Genomic DNA, 12,993 nt, shown 5'->3' with positions numbered 1-12,993 from the left:
TATTAAACAAAAGTTAAATCATGTCAGGTCCTCGGACCACAACTTAGTGGAAATTAGTACACTACGAATGGAAGTATTAAATAGAAGTTAAGTCATGTCAGGTCCTCGGACCACAACTTAGTGGAAATTAGTACACTACGAATGGAAGTATTAAACAAAAGCTAAGTCATGTCAAGTCCTCGGACCACAACTTAGTGGAAATTAGTACACTACAAATGGAAGTATTAAACAGAAGCTAAGTCATGTCAGGTCCTCGGACCACAGCTTAGTGGAAATTAGTACACTACGAATGGAAGTATTAAATAGAAGCTAAGTCATGTCAGGTCCTCGGACCACAGCTTAGTGGAAATTAGTACACTACGAATGGAAGTATTAAACAGAAGCTAAGTCATGTCAGGTCCTCGGACCACAGCTTAGTGGAAATTAGTACACTATGAATGGAAGTATTAAATAGAAGCTAAGTCATGTCAGGTCCTCGGACCACAACTTAGTGAAAATTAGTACACTATGAATGGAAGTATTAAACAGAAACTAAGTCATAATGGAAGTATTAAACAGAAGTTAAGTCATGTTAGGTCCTCGGACCACAGCTTAGTGGAAATTAGTACACTACGAATGGAAGTATTAAACAGAAGCTAAGTCATGTCAGGTCCTCGGACCACAACTTAGTGGAAATTAGTACACTATGAATGGAAGTATTAAACAGAAGCTAAGTCATGTCAAGTCCTCGGACCACAACTTAGTGGAAATTAGTACACTACAAATGGAAGTATTAAACAGAAGCTAAGTCATGTCAGGTCCTCGGACCACAGCTTAGTGGAAATTAGTACACTATGAATGGAAGTATTAAACAGAAACTAAGCTATAACAAACTATTTAGACATTAAACTTAGTTGGAATCTATGTCTTCTGAAAGGGGTTCGTGTGACTAGAGATGCATATCGAAGTAAATGCTATGAGCATCACTTAAAGCGTTTCAAGGGGGTCAATACCCCTCCGGATGAAATGTAAAAATGCTATCCTAGGTACGTATACTTTTCTAATGAATGCTACAGGGAGCCTTTATAAGGCCACGGAGGTCACTATTATAGCCTGTTTTGAGTTCTCAATGATTGTGTATAAAGTTATGATTCTTCCCTATCATGTAACTTTCATCCTTTTTACAGTCGAGATCATAAGAAAAGTAGATAAACAACGTAAGTAATGAAGAGCAATCATACATGAAATTATATAAGTAATAAACGAAACCCCAAATATCTCATATAAGTTGCCAAAAAAAAAAAAAAAAAGGAAAAAATGAGATGAAAAGGACATTCTGAAAGAGAGGAAACCTACGAAATAAATGAAGGCCGGATATCAAAATCTCCCTTTTTCCCGAGGTAACAAAAAGCGAGATTTTGAGGGGCTATTGTGGGGTCTGTTAGTTAAAAAGATATAGGAATCTCTCAGAAGTGGGCTCGGGCCCAACTGGCCCAATCCGAGGACGCTTAGTTATCCGAGGATAGCTTAAAAATTTTGTTAAAGGGATAGTATAGGAGAAAGGAGTGGCTATTGTATATAGTGGCATAACGCACGTCCGAGACACCAAAGTCCGAGGTGAATGTAACTTTATTTTATTCAGGAGACTCCGCAAAGTTGTATCTGAACTGGAAATTGGGTATAAACCTAATGAGGAGTCGGGGAAGGTAGCAAATATCTTCCAGGGCCATCACATCCACATTAAATGCTTTCCAACTAATCCTCTGGCCGCATTAATGTGGAGGTGATACCTGAACAGTGACTAAGCAGCTTTATGACCACTGGGCAAAATTCCGGTATGTGCTGGATGGACAGAAAGGAGCTCCAAAGATAAGAACTACACGTATACGATGGAAAAGGAGGAGAGAACGGAGTATATAACATAGAAACGAATGAGATAAAGGGGATTTTTTCCATAACAAAAGAAAAGGAGAGAGAAAAGCAGACTGAAACCTGGCTGGGGAGAATTTTTCTCATTCAATCAACCTAAAATATCCCTTGTTACTTGATGAGTATAGCCTTTCCTGTCAAACGGTACTAGTTCTTGTACCCATGCTCTAAAAATTTATTGTTTGGGCTTGTTGGGCTGAAAACCCATTCATACTGTGGGTCCAATCCAAATTGAGTCCCTACATATATATATATATATATATATTATTGGATTAAATTGTTATTAAAATATTTGGAATTTATTGCAACATTTTTTTTTTTTTGTTATTAATCTATTACCTCAAATTTTATTGCAACAATTCGCATCAACTATTGCAATGACACAGATGATATTGTAACAACTCGCATCAACTCGCTAATCAATTACATTTTCATTATATATAAAAAATGGATTTATTAAGAAGAATCTAGTGCTGAAAATTATAGAGCAAAAATCTCAAACTTATTGGGCCTTATAGACATGGTAGTCCATGGTCCACATTGCATTAGGGTTTTAGGATGTGGATATAAAAGAGCCAGCATTTAGCTCAGCCCCATCATAAACTTGGCCAAAATCCCCAAATACCATCAATGGCTTACGGGAAATACAGTATTGAGGCTAAAAAAGCACTAGCTGAGATGAAGAAAGCTCAAAGGGTAATCGGATGTGGGCAAAATAAATTAGTATATGCTCGTAAGTTGGCCTATTCTTACGCAAAATTGATTGTATCCTTGAACTGCTACGAGGTCTCATCAATGGGTGAGATGGTAACCTTGATTGGTCTAGTCCTGAAGATAATTGGGCCAATTTCAAGGTTTAACCAGTGGCAGGAGAAAGACCAAAGGCTTCTTCAATTTTGGAGAAAATAATTAAGAAGGTTGGTGATACTGAGTGAAAGTTTGAAGAACTGGTGTGTGTGTGTATATATATTTATAGTTTTTGTAAATAATTACGGTTGGAAGACTTTTTTTTAAACCATATCTTGTCTAATCTAGTCTAGTCTAGTCACTTTTGTGTTTAAGCTTTTGTGTTTAATGCTTAATGTTGGTATGTTAGCGTTTCTTACGACTCTATGACATTTTATGATGAGCTATAATCTTTGTTCTTGATTTATTTTTTACATTCTATCTTTTACTTATTTACTGTTACTATTCTTCTTGATTATTCAAGCCTGCTTGTGGTCAATGTAAAAACCTATTGCCGTAGTTTTAAATTTACCGTAATAGATAAATTAAAAAAAAAAATTATTATTATTTAAAACTTATTGTGGCAGTTTTAAAACTGCCTGTATTAGGTCTTATTCATGTAAAGCCCTATTGTGATAGTTTTAAGGTGTCTTATAGTGGCGGTTTTGAAAAACGAGTAATGAAAATATCAGACATGATTTCATGAAAAACTACATAACTGCATGCCCCCTTCCTCAGTTGTTTGGGTTGGCTGCTGCCTCCCTACGTGCTGCCTCTCTACATGCTGCCTCCCTACGTGATAAGTCACTTGGAGTGAACATGGTTAGTGAGTAATTCACGTACAGTGATAAAGTACTTTGGTTAGTGGGATGAAACTTTGGTCCTTTCCATCAACGATAACATCGGCGTCACATTTGATCCCAATCACCTTTGCACCATCACCATCATCTTTGTCAGCCCTTCATTTCACAATAGAACATGGTTTTTTTTTTTTTTTTGGGTGGTGAATGATCTATAATTTATCTAGCTAGTAGCAAAGGAGATAATAATTAAGATTTGTTTATCTATTTGTGACAACCAAGTGATATTTGGCCTTTTCTACCTAAACCTGTTGCTAACCAAGCTTGGGACATCATGCTGTCACAAGATTTAAGTCAAATCTAGTAGGACATATCTGGATTTCTCTCGTTCTTGACCATTCTGAGTGTTCTTTCTTTTTTATTGGATTGACCCTTTTCGATATGTAATCCAATCCATTCTTGTAGGCTACAAAGCACTTGTATGAGTGTATTAGGCCTAGGCATGCTGCATGACACAAAATTGAGGCAAAAATAATTCATGCTATATTTCTTTCCAAATGATCATCTTTGAATTGCATTTCCCCACAATATCTCTGCAATGCTCCCTATTGTGAGATTATTATTTTTTGGACGATGTGATTATAGCTTTTTAGTGGTTGAAATGATGGAACTCAATCTTCATGATCTAACAGGCAATGATTCTCTATATTCTTAGCTTTCCTATGTAAAGCTGTTGAATGGAAGAAATTATGGTCCATGAAGTTCAATGAAGACTCAAATACACATTTGGAAAATTGCGTGGGATGTTCTCCCCACTAGAGAATTCCTTATCGAAAAATTGCTGGGTTGGATCCATCCTGTCCCCGGTGTCATCATCCTCAAGAATCGGTGGTTCATGCTTTGTTTGAGTGCCCTTTTGCCATTATTGTTTGGAGGCACACAAGTATCCCCATCAATCTATCTTCCATCCCACCAAAGTCAACATCTGAATGGGTTAAGTCCATCCTTAATCTTGTGTGTCTCCTTGGTCTCTGCCCATCAGTTGGCCCATCTTTCTCCCTATTAGTTGCAGTAACGTGTGACCGCATCTGGTGGAGCAGAAACAAATTGATTTTTGAAGACCTATCCAACCCTCCTAATCGGCTTGCTGCTGACATCTATAGGTCCTTCAAATCCCATTCTAAAGCATGGCTGTCCATATCCCCCTCCACTGCCTCTCAATGGCGCCCCCCACCAACTGGTTGGATCAAATTCAATTTTGACGTTGCCATTCGACCAAATGCGACATTCATCCCTATTGTTGGCTGTGATCCTAATAGTATGATTATCTCAATTTGTATAGCAAAGGAACCTTCTCAATCCCCGATTTGGGGCGAAGCCAAAGCTGCCCTCCTTGCCATGTCCACAATAATAAATCTTGTTACAAGTTTGTGATTTTTGAAGGCGATGCCAAAGTTGTCATTGACTCTATAATTTGCTCATCTTCCGATCCTCCATGGGATCTCTTTCATTATCTTAGACATCCACAACCTTTTTCCTTACTTTTCTGTTGCAAAATTCTCTTTTTGTTATTGTTCATGTAATGAGCTTGCTCATCATTTAGCCTGTTGGGCGTGTATCTCTCCAACTTGGGGACCCCAATCCATCTCTTCCATCCCTCCATGGGTTTTTGTAAAGAAGCTGATGGATTGGTTCTCCCTTTGTTGTCATTGCCTTTTCAGTAATATATCATCTTACTTACCAAAAAAAAAAAAAGAAGTCTTAGGCTATTGAGCCATGGGCAAGATTTAGATTGCAAGGGAAATATCTTGAAGATTAGGTAGACCGTATCCAAAACACGCCTTCCAACATCCTACTTTGGCCAGACCAACACTGGACAATGACCCTTTTTTATTTATTTTTTTTTTTTTTATGTATCCTTTGGTTTGGTAAGCATCTCTAATGTCATTTACATTGAGTTTTGTAAACACCTATGGTTGATGATGCTTGTTTGATGTTTGATGCTTTTAGAAAGATTGTGATATCAGCTAACTTTGCCCTTCATGCATTTAGTCAATAGACGATTCATTTTTTTTATTAGGTCCTTTAGTTCTTCCCACCTCTCCAAGCACCCCCTGACAGGGCTCTTAAAGTCGACTTTTATAATGCTCATTTTCTCTTGATAAGTAATTTCCTTTTCTACCCAAAAATAGAATAAGAAAATGCTTTTTTTGGAGTCTACATAAATTGGAAAATAACTGCCAGTATCCAACTCTATTTCTCTTGCAGTCTAGTAACATATTACAACCTTTGACAGTTCATTGTTCCACATAAAAGCTCTTTGGACACATCTTTAGCCAATAAAACCACAATTGATCCATCCGTTAAAATCAGTTGTAGAATAGTCTGATAAGGAGAGTGACAAAATTTAGATATTTATCTACTATAAGAGCATTTGATCAATTTGTACAAAAATTCTTTTTTATTTTAGTATAAAAACCTACTCTTTTTTTTCCTATTTTACATACTCACTTTTCAAAATACCACATATCATATTATCTATTTTGCATTATATTTTATTAAAATATCTGTAGATATTGAATTTCACACCCATAATTTATCCTTGGGTGATGACCAAAATAATCATTCTAAGTACCCAAAAATCATGATGCATTTCATGCATTAAGTCATTCATCACATATAATAAAAATGATCTTGAGGTTTTAATGATTGCGACGATATGCTTGGTTTTCAAATTGGACCGTCAAATTGAAAGATATCACAAGATCAAGTTTTCATGGTCTGTATGCATTTATTTGGATGGAATTGATCACACATAGTTAATTGAAATTAATTTTAATTGGTCGACAATTGAAATTAATTAAATGAATTTCTGTGATTGGTAGTTATTTTTTAATTAAAATAGGTCTAGTTGCATGGGAATAAAAGAATAATCTAATAATGTTAAAATTGAATTGATAATTAAGTTTATAGGATAATTATCTTTGGAATAATTATATAAAAGATTTAATTATCAAGTTATGGTGAATTTTGTCAAAAATATGAGTCCAAGAAACATCCAAGTGCAGTTCCTAGTTTAGAAAAATGCCCAAAAAAGAGTCCAAAATGTACAAGAAGACAAAACTGAGTGAAGCTGTTAGGAGTGCCAATTGGCACTTCAACAGTGCTGATTGGCCCAAATTGCAAAATAGGCCCAAATACGTTTTGTTCAAGTCAAAACTCATCAGATTCGATTTTTTAGGTATAAAGTCTTACCCAATTCATGTATGCTAACTTTTAAAGCAACCCTAGCTTATTTTTTAAGCAACACACCCCTATAAATAGAAGAGAAAACCCCAAAATTTAGCACCCCTCTTCCCCCTTAACGTTAAAGAACTTCTAGAAGCTTTGCTTTAGGATTTTNCCAAGTATGATTATCTCAATTTGAATAGCAAAGGAACCTTCTCAATCCCCGATTTGGGGCGAAGCCAAAGCTGCCCTCCTTGCATGTCCACAATAATAAATCTTGATTACAAGTTTGTGATTTTTGAAGGCGATGCCAAAGTTGTCATTGACTCTATAATTTGCTCATCTTCCGATCCTCCATGGGATCTCTTTCATTATCTTAGACATCCACAACCTTTTTCCTTACTTTTCTGTTGCAAAATTCTCTTTTTGTTATTGTTCATGTAATGAGCTTGCTCATCATTTAGCCTGTTGGGCGTGTATCTCTCCAACTTGGGGACCCCAATCCATCTCTTCCATCCCTCCATGGGTTTTTTGTAAAGAAGCTGATGGATTGGTTCCCCTTTGTTGTCATTGCCTTTTCAGTAATATATCATCTTACTTACCAAAAAAAAAAAAAGTCTTAGGCTATTGAGCCATGGGCAAGATTTAGATTGCAAGGGAAATATCTTGAAGATTAGGTAGACCGTATCCAAAACACGCCTTCCAACATCCTACTTTGGCCAGACCAACACTGGACAATGACCCTTTTTTATTTATTTTTTTTTTTTTATGTATCCTTTGGTTTGGTAAGCATCTCTAATGTCATTTACATTGAGTTTTGTAAACACCTATGGTTGATGATGCTTGTTTGATGTTTGATGCTTTTAGAAAGATTGTGATATCAGCTAACTTTGCCCTTCATGCATTTAGTCAATAGACGATTCATTTTTTTTATTAGGTCCTTTAGTTCTTCCCACCTCTCCAAGCACCCCCTGACAGGGCTCTTAAAGTCGACTTTTATAATGCTCATTTTCTCTTGATAAGTAATTTCCTTTTCTACCCAAAAATAGAATAAGAAAATGCTTTTTTTGGAGTCTACATAAATTGGAAAATAACTGCCAGTATCCAACTCTATTTCTCTTGCAGTCTAGTAACATATTACAACCTTTGACAGTTCATTGTTCCACATAAAAGCTCTTTGGACACATCTTTAGCCAATAAAACCACAATTGATCCATCCGTTAAAATCAGTTGTAGAATAGTCTGATAAGGAGAGTGACAAAATTTAGATATTTATCTACTATAAGAGCATTTGATCAATTTTTACAAAAATTCTTTTTTATTTTAGTATAAAAACCTACTCTTTTTTTTCCTATTTTACATACTCACTTTTCAAAATACCACATATCATATTATCTATTTTGCATTATATTTTATTAAAATATCTGTAGATATTGAATTTCACACCCATAATTTATCCTTGGGTGATGACCAAAATAATCATTCTAAGTACCCAAAAATCATGATGCATTTCATGCATTAAGTCATTCATCACATATAATAAAAATGATCTTGAGGTTTTAATGATTGCAACGATATGCTTGGTTTTCAAATTGGACCGTCAAATTGAAAGATATCACAAGATCAAGTTTTCATGGTCTGTATGCATTTATTTGGATGGAATTGATCACACATAGTTAATTGAAATTAATTTTAATTGGTCGACAATTGAAATTAATTAAATGAATTTCTGTGATTGGTAGTTTATTTTAATTAAAATAGGTCTAGTTGCATGGGAATAAAAGAATAATCTAATAATGTTAAAATTGAATTGATAATTAAGTTTATAGGATAATTATCTTTGGAATAATTATATAAAAGATTTAATTATCAAGTTATGGTGAATTTTGTCAAAATATGAGTCCAAGAAACATCCAAGTGCAGTTCCTAGTTTAGAAAAATGCCCAAAAAAGAGTCCAAAATGTACAAGAAGACAAAACTGAGTGAAGCTGTTAGGAGTGCCAATTGGCACTTCAACAGTGCTGATTGGCCCAAATTGCAAAATAGGCCCAAATACGTTTTGTTCAAGTCAAAACTCATCAGATTCGATTTTTTAGGTATAAAGTCTTACCCAATTCATGTATGCTAACTTTTAAAGCAACCCTAGCTTATTTTTTAAGCAACACACCCCTATAAATAGAAGAGAAAACCCCAAAATTTAGCACCCCTCTTCCCCCTTAACGTTAAAGAACTTCTAGAAGCTTTGCTTTAGGATTTTCTTTTCTGTTAAGCGACCATAGTTTAGATCTTAGAGAGATTCATTCTCTCTGATCTCTAAAGTAATCCCTTCTCATAAAGTTAATTCATGCAAGTACTAGTGTGTAAGTCCTTTTCTTTTTATACTTTCATGATTTACATGTTTGTTTGCATATATGTCCATGATTATTCATGTTTTTCTTTCATGCTTTATGACTAATATATTCATATGCTCATATGTTCACATATTTATGCATAATAGATCTAAGATGATTTATGAAGTTCCCTTTATGAATCTCTAAATTATTCTATCAAATCTCATGTTTTCTCAACAAATAAAAACATATCTGAATTTTCTTCTTCAAATTACTGTTTTTCTAAACAAATAAAAAATAGATTTGAATTCTTCTATCAAATCTCATTTTTTCTTAACAAATAAAAAACAGATTTGCATTTTATTCTTAAAAATACTGTTTTTCCTAACAAATAAAAACAGATCCGAATTTTCTTCTTAAAATTACCATTTTTTTTAATAAATAAAAACATATCTAAATTTTCTTCTTAAAATCTACTCTTTTTTGTTCTAAATAAAACAGATCTGAATTTTTCTCCATATATTTCTTATGTTCTAATAAATAAAAACAAAATCTTGAATCCCTTTTTCAAAATTTCCTCTTGTTTTAAAGAGGGTAGATTCATAAAGCTCATTTCTTGAAGTAATCTTAAATTTATTATTTAAAACATGTTGCATTTCATCACTATATATGAATGGGTACTTAAATGATCATTAGAGTTAGAAGACTGGATTTTGTCCAAGTAGGATGGGTGCCTAACACCTTCCCATCTTGTAACCTAGCCCCCGAACCAAAGATCTTAGGTTTGTAGAGTAGTTTTTGTTGGTAGATTGTAACTAGGACAAAAGGCTTTGTTTCTTTTTTTTACTTAGATTGTAACTAGGACCAAAGCTATGTAAAGTTCTTTTCTATCATTTGTAATTGTTCAAATAAATGAGAACTCAATGTCATTCACGTAATTTGTATTTATTTTTAGTTTTTTTCTTATTATTATTTTTTTTTTTTTTTTTTTGTAATCTTAAAAAAAAAAAATAAGTGGCAACTCCACAATAATCGATTCTCAAAAAGAGAGGTGCTGATACTTTCTCTTTTGATTGAGAGCCCCCTGTACATGACACCACTAAGACATGGGATAATGCATATGTGGTTGGATCTGGACCTTACATGTGGAGTGGTTGTGAGCAATGGAAGAGGAAGCATTGGCTAAAAGATCATATTCTTGGTATGTGCCAAAGGCATGACTGCCTTGGGAAGGAAGTAAGATATGCACTTGACATGGTACTCAAGCACTCACAAAAAGGGAAATAGTGACTTTCTAAGGTCAGCAACTATGAGAACACCCCTTATTGGTTGAATGCATATTGGACCACTTCAAAGACATGTGTATCATTCACAGTCTCCTGATGTCCCTCTTATTGGCCAGGGCTTGTTTCCCAAGCAATGGCAAAGTCACCTACCCACAGGCCACAGTTCCACGTTGGCGCATTCTCTCTCCTCCAGTCACTAGATAATACCATAGTTGTGAAAAGGTTCAAAATAAGAAAATGATGACTTGACATCTATCTTTGTACTTAACCATATTCCTTAGATTATAAGAAGAACATGCAGCTGTATTTTAAGGGTAAGAACCGAAGTAGATCTTTTGAAAAGAGAGTAGAAAGTTGATAAGATAGGAAGGTAGAAAATATGGTCTCTCTTTAAGGAAGAACACCCTTATTGTACAAGAGTTACCTTTTTTCCCCACATAATACAAAGCTGAGCAAAGCAAGAACATTCCATTCTTGCTCAAATCGTGGGTTTTCACCCCTTTCTTAGGGGTTTCCACGTACATCCTGTGTCTTTTTTTACGTTCTTGCTATCACTTTCTTCTTCTCTAACTTTTGTCATATCAAAGCTCGTATCTTTGTCACTTGGAATCTTTTTCATGTAGATGTACTGTTAGATAACTTATTTTATTCCTCTATATAAGCTCAAATCTAATTTGCACGTACACCCCCCAAATGTCCGGCCTCTCATAATATCAATTTTTCTTGCTTTTTTTTAAAATTGTTTCTCTTTCTTCATACACAACCATCATTAACTCTCTTCCTTCAACTTCAAGATATGTGAAGGCAAAGAAAGAATAAAAAATAAATGCAAAATTAATAGGATTAGTGTCAATTTACACAGTTACTGTTGTAACCATGTATATTTACACAACTTTACACAGTTTAATGTGGATGAATTTTGACTTGGTTGCTAAAATGTGAATAATTTTTATCCAATGCTATAATACATCTTTCTATAAAAAAAGAAAAAAGAAAAAAGAAATAAATAAAAACATGTTATATCTTTAACTAATTTGACGTGTACACTCAACCATTAAATGATAGCCATGGTAGTTCCCATACAACCAAACTCAACAAACAACAAGTCACATAAAACATGAGATGTCTTCTAAAAAAATAAATAAATAAATAAATAAAACATGCATGAGATGAGCAAGTAAAGTGCACATACTTATTTTAAGAGTAGGTAGCCTATTTAGGAACAGTGTTTAAGTATTATTATTTAGTGTTGTGAAAATATGTGTTTGAATGTTATAAAAATATGTGTTAGAAGTGTTATTGCTATTTAAACACTGAAAACTATTGTTTAAGTGTTTAAACAACAGTGCCAAATAGCCCCAAAGGGCACTATCATCCTCAGTTTAAACTTGTATTTTACTCATAAGAATCGTGAAATATAATAACATAAAGGCTTAATTACTCCTATTTTGATTTGAATGGAAATAGTTTTTGAGCATAAGAGGACAACGTGCAGTGCTTTTGAAGTCTATATGTACAAAAGGATTATAAAATGCATTATCGAATTTAGAAATATAACACAAACTATGCAAAATTATATTTTATTAGTCCATGATTTGGCATGAAGGGGACTTTACCCGTGTTGGTTCTGAAAGGTACTACTTTTCTTTAGGACTTATAATTTTGCTGTTAAAAATTGATGGATAGGTTTTTTTTAAGGAAAGTGCGGTGAACATGTATGCACATTAATTTTTGTTTTTCATGATTTTTCTTGCATCAAACAAAGATACAATTAAAAAATGAAAGAAAGGAAATATAATTTGCTTAAGCTAAGGCTCAAAATGAACTAACATGCAGCTTGCATATGCTAAAAAAGCACACAGGCCAAAAAGAAATAAAAAAAAATAATATGAAGGAGAAATTGATACGGTATTAGGTGAATATAAATTATTTTCAACAAAAACCAATCTATATTTGATTCAATATAAAAATTAATATCCAATTGAGAGGAAATCGATATAAAGAATCTTCAAAGTACATAAACTGATAAAATATCAATATTCAAGTGCCTTAAAGTATAAGTTAAGACATATTTTGTGAGTTCCAATTAGTTTAATTCGTAAAATCTTTTATAGTTGAATCTCCACTTACACAAAAAATCGATTGGTGCCATAGTTTGATAATAGAGAGTTATCATTAAGAGTGGATGTCATAAGTTAAAAACTCTCTAAAAAAAAGTTAAGATGCAGTTTATTTTGTACCATTTATTATTTTTAAACTATTTTAAATATATATAATAAATAACTGTAAATAAATATTGAAAAAAATACGTAGAAATTTATTTCAATTGGTGCAAGTTAAGCGTGCATTTGAATGGATTATTGACATGCGTAGTTTTTTGAAATGTTCATTACAAACTTTGATAATAATTCAAGTCAAAGAAAAGTTTGACTTTGATTGATTTAGAGTTATTTTCTTTCCGTCCACTATAATTGAAATTTGAAAGTACTATCCATATATAATTTTAGTTGCATGACTTTTTAATAGATCATGTAATTTGTTAAAATTTAAAAGATAATGACTTTTATTTTCTTGGATTTACCATTTCAAGACTTTCTCTCTCTCACATAGCACAATGCTTTTTATGTTTTCACTTACCATTTTCATATTTTGCACTCCTGCTACTTTATATATACTTGCACATAGCTTTTCATCTTCATGTCATAGGTTAAGTGA

The sequence above is a fragment of the Quercus suber genome, unplaced genomic scaffold, assembly GCF_002906115.3.
Source record: "Quercus suber isolate HL8 unplaced genomic scaffold, Cork oak 2.0 scaffold_368, whole genome shotgun sequence".
Classification (NCBI taxonomy): domain Eukaryota; kingdom Viridiplantae; phylum Streptophyta; class Magnoliopsida; order Fagales; family Fagaceae; genus Quercus; species Quercus suber.
The sequence above is the reverse complement of the archived record's forward strand: the minus strand, read 5'-3'. Positions refer to the sequence as shown.